This window comes from Bactrocera latifrons, unplaced genomic scaffold (assembly GCF_001853355.1).
Source record: "Bactrocera latifrons isolate USDA-ARS-PBARC rearing strain unplaced genomic scaffold, ASM185335v1 scaffold_12, whole genome shotgun sequence".
Classification (NCBI taxonomy): Eukaryota; Metazoa; Arthropoda; class Insecta; order Diptera; family Tephritidae; genus Bactrocera; species Bactrocera latifrons.
In genome coordinates, this window is record NW_017534630.1 from 2,077,679 (window position 1) to 2,082,746 (window position 5,068).

At 30.2% G+C, this 5,068-nt stretch overlaps 1 protein-coding gene across 1 annotated transcript in view; it reads left to right on the forward strand.

Annotated features, from left to right (window-relative positions):
• Window positions 1-203: 203 nt before the first annotated feature.
• Window positions 204-5,068, forward strand: part of LOC108978319 — a gene marked incomplete in the record, with an annotated part of 46,501 nt that continues 41,636 nt past the window's right edge. The window contains 1 exon segment of the mRNA XM_018948540.1: window positions 204-355.

The following is a 5,068-nucleotide window of genomic DNA, read 5'->3' on the forward strand; positions in this document are numbered from 1 at the left end:
TTCCAGATTCATACATACATGTGCACATATGTTAGTAAATAAGTATGTATTTGAATGTATGTGTGTATTGCTGATTGCAAGCATGGTATTAGATTTTTCAAACATTAGATGAGTCGAGTGAATTTATTTGAAATTTTTGCATTCGCATATCGACAGCAATCAGTTTTGCAATCGCCGGTCGTGTTGTAGCGTCGCTGTGTGCAAACTTTGCTTTCGACAGAGTGAGTTAATTATCTAATAAAAGCAAGGTTTAGTAAAAATATGGAATAACTAAGACACTGAATTGTACTTTACACATGTTCGCAACAGATGAACATTTACTTTCAATTTGAAGTGTTCGGAGAAATTACTAAAGGATGGTAAATATGAGAAAACTTAGAATTTAGCGGAAGGTTTAAAAAATGGAAAAAGAAAAGCTAAAAAATCTCTGAGCTGAAAAATAAATATGAACGATGTGTCGTAGGTTATTTCAAATCCTGTTGAAGAAATAAAAATTTTGACATAGCATCAAATTATTTTCATATTTTGTTGGTGCATTTCTAAAAACAATTCAGCTGGCTGAAAACTTTCAATAAATTTCTACAGATAATATTTTCAATTTCTTTTTTCTAAAGTAATTTCATAAAAAAAAATAAAGTTGATTCAGTTCCACTTGTTTGTTATTGCCGAAGTAGAAAAAAATGTATTGCTATTTAAATTCCCTAAATTCTGCTTTAAGGGGGGTTTAGAGGTATAAATAACAGGTGTATTTTGAAGTAGTGTCGAATAAAGGCAATTCATATTTTTGCTATAAATATTTTACTAATTATTTATTATAATTAAGGAAATACAGAAAAAACAGAGAAAAAAAAATTTCAACAAAATGGAGTGGGGACTCTCAAAAAATTGGCAAGTGAGCCACGATTTCAACCCTCATAGTAATCTGACAACACAAAAAATATTGATTTAGAATGATATTAAATAATGTTGCCTGTCTAAAAAAACAATTTTTGTACCACTTTTTTGGAATATAAAAAGTGAAATTTGTTTCGGCTTGTTTTTTCACTCCATTCTGATGATTGTTAACATGTCAAACTCATAAACTCATGTCTCATCGGCAGTTCTAATGCTTTCCATGAATGTGGGATCATAATTCGTACGATCAAACATGTGCAAAGACACTTATTTACGGTATTATCTCAAAAACAAAATCAGCTTTTCGGGACGAGTGGAGCAAGAGCGAGTTTCATACCGAAAATATTCACCAAAATCATTTTAAYATTTTTATAATTTGAGAAATGGAAGGTTGTCCAGAAAGAGGTATGCCTTCAACGATCTTTCGACCGTCTATGATATTTTACCATTCGTGGGATTGTGTTTAAAACTGAATCACCGTAAGCCTTTTCTAACATGCGCAACTATTTCGCGCACAGAATTGGGTTAGAAATACAAAATATGAGATAAATTCTTTGATATTTTTATTCATGGCAAAAATCAAAACRCACTACTGAGGTGTACCGACTTAAGCAGCTGCTGTAAGCAAACTGGTTGACAGATCGTGCTCATAATTGGTACAGTAATTATAGACAGTTCTACCAAATTAGAAAAATAACATTTTTTCAAATTTATTATATTTAAGTTAGGATTTCCGYATAATTTTTTGTCACAATGTATGTCCGAAAAAAATTTGGATTTTGAATAACTCTTTTTTAGTGATATTCCTGAGTAGTTAAGTTTTGAAATCGATTTATTTATAGACCAAATTTTGCCATTTTGGTAAGCCATTTTTTTCAAATAAAGATTATAATTAATATTAGATTAATTTCAACGAAAAATCTTTAAATCAGTCAAGAAAATATTGTTTCTAAAAAACCGGAATAATTTTTTCGAAAAAATTTTTAACAAGTCGTGTTAAAAGTAAATATTTAAAATAACAAAGTGAGTGCTGAAATATTAAAATATTTGGTAAAATAAAATATAAAATAATTAACAATATTTTTAGTAAGCTTTTTTTAATTCGAATTTGTCTTGAAATTTTTGTAAAAATTTCGTATAAACTGTATTAGCAAAATGTAAGTATCCTTTTAAGAAATACATTTTTTGAACATTTAAACTATTCACTTATAAACAAATACAAAAATATATATTTTTGAAAGTATTTTCGAACAAATTTTTTTATTTTTAGTAAGAGTTTAGTAATAACTACGTTAAGTATACATTTCTGCATATTTTTTTTTTTTTTTTAAATACCTAGGATTAGCCAAAGAAAACTTGAGCACGAAATAAACCTTAGTTGATTCTATTTCACCTTCAATTAAATAGGATTCTCATAAATAAACAAAAAAGGACTGCATAGTCAAAACAAAAGTTTATAAAAACTAATTGTATTTAACCTGTTACATCAAATAACTGTAAATATGAAATTCTAAGTCCAAACAAAATCATTGTTAACGATTACACACCCAAAAAGTTCTTTATTTTCTTTATGATTTGTAATTTTCTCCAGCTATTGTACTAGATCAATGAAATTCAATAAAATGCGCTCAATGCGCTCAATGCTTACGTAACGCTTACAGCTACAACAAAAATAAAGCGTTTGTATCTGTGTAGGTATTTCCATGTAATTATCGGGCGATACGAGGTTCTCACGAACATAAGAATATTTCCAACGGTAATGCGTGAATAGGCATCGCAGCAACAAAGTAATACGAAAGCAAAATAAAATTAAAAACAAAACCAATTCTCTCACACGGTAATGAATATTGTAAATTACAGTTAAGTGCAAACCACAATTTGAATGTTAGAAGTTCGACACCGGTCTCATTGTTGTTGCATTGTAGTTGTTGTTATGACTTTGTAATTGATATATGTAAATAGTCTAAGCCAAACAAATGATAAAGCTCACTCAATGCAAGTGAAGCTTACATACTCAACTATTTGTGTCCAATTCGAAGGCATCTTTAGTTAACTGTAAATTTACATACATATATACTCATAGTATATGATCGAGTATCTACAAGTATGTGCAAAAATATTTATTTGGGGGAAATGGGTCACCCACTTTTATTTCACAATGTGCCCGATATTCGAAATGAAGCAAAATATCAGACATTGAGAAAAATTAAAGCTTTTCAAAATTTGAGCTTTAAAAAAGCTTTTCGTAAAGTCATTAAGTCTTCCGTAAACTTTCTGCCCMATGAAATCAAAAATGTGATATTTTGTTAAAAAGGTTGAAAACAGTGAAAGTCAGAAGGACAAGTGGATTTGATAAAAAAAAAACGCAAGTCAGCGAAAATATAATGTTGTTATTGTTTATTTGAGGAATCAATAGACATTTTTTGATTGAAAAATTAGCTATATATCGTACTGTTTACATGTGAATTTGAGTGTATTGTCATGGCTACTAATTTTGACACCACAGGGTGCAAGTGAAAGAATTTATCAAAAGCTTTCGAATCAATATAATTTTTAAACGTCATTGTACTTTTTAAGGTGGTTTTGGTTGAAGTATGTTTTTGATGATTAATGTTCATAGACTTAAATAACCAAATAAATAAATATGTCACATAAAAGCTTTATTAGAAACCATTGAATTAGTAWAACGCTTTTGATGAGCTTTGAGCTCAAGCTTTAAGGTTTGGGAAAAAATTATTTTGAATTTCGATTTCTTCCGTTTTTGAATGCAAAAGTTCTTTAGAGTAGGCTTAGAGCTTGTCTAGAAAACTTTTGATGGACTGTGAGTTCAAGCTTAAAGGTTTGGATTTTTTTTAAACTCGATTTCATTCAAATACTCCTTTTTAATACAAAAGTTATTTAGAGAGAGCTGAAAGCTTGTATAGAAAACTTTTGATGGGCATTCAGTTCAATCTCAAAGGTTTGAATTTTTTATTACCTCGATTTGTTTCTAAGGCTAATTAAAATGCTTTTTTGAGTTCAAAAGCCATTTTTAGGGAGCTTAAAGCTTCTATTTCATAWAGCTTATAATTTTGTTTTACCATAAAAAACTTTATAAGCAGACAAGGGAATCTCATTTCATTTTATTGTCCGAAATAATAAATAATRGCTGAATAAATTTATATTAAATCATACTCAAAGCTCATAATATTGCAAAGAAAATCTACTATCTTGAATATTATTATTCTAATCACTATTACTATCATTACTGCTATCAACCTTATGAGCCGCACGTGTTTTTGTCAAAGAGAAGCCTTTTTTGCTCCGCATGTAATACAGTTTTTTAGTTTTTTTTGTTTTTTGTATTTTTTCTGCTTCAAATGCACACCAAGTACCCGATTGGTAACAGTAATAGTATACATGATTTTTATACACAAATGCATCGCATGTTTAGACACATACTATTATTTCCACATTTTCATGCCACAATTAAGCATGCAGCGCTCAATGTGCCACGCACTTAGGGGTCAGTGCGTGACACGAAATGTGTAAAGGATGACTTGCGCATTTCGAGCCCTTCGAATTTTTCATTTCAGTTACATTTCTAATAGTCAACTAACGATATGTGTGTGTGTTTAAGGTCACATAGAATAGAAGTGACTGTCTCAGAGAATCAAAGCTTTAGACACATTCTATGACAGCCCATAACACATATCATATACCGATGCAATTATATTTGTACTTATGTTTTGTCTGTCTGTTTGTAACTGATACCGGAAATTAAGTTTACGCTGGAATAAAATATTTAATTGCATTGCTGATACACAGTGAGTTGGCAGTCATTTTGATCGCTATTCAAGAAAGCAAAAAGGTAATTGTTGGAAGGTCACAAGCATTTGCTGCATACATATTTACGAGTACATATGTATAAGTTTATGAAGCGACATACATACCTATGTATATGCCATATGTACCTATGTGTACTTCTGTGTATATATATACATAGAACTCTTATGCGTGTGTCTTAAGATCATTTAGTTTCTGTTGTTATTTCTGTGGCTTTATGCGGCAGGTTGGGCACTACTTGGCTTTTCTGTTTTCATTCATGTGGCTAACGCGTAAATYGAAGTTTCCGGCAAGGGCGCATTGATTACGCTGCTATTGTTAAAAAGTAAACGTATGGGCGTGAATATGC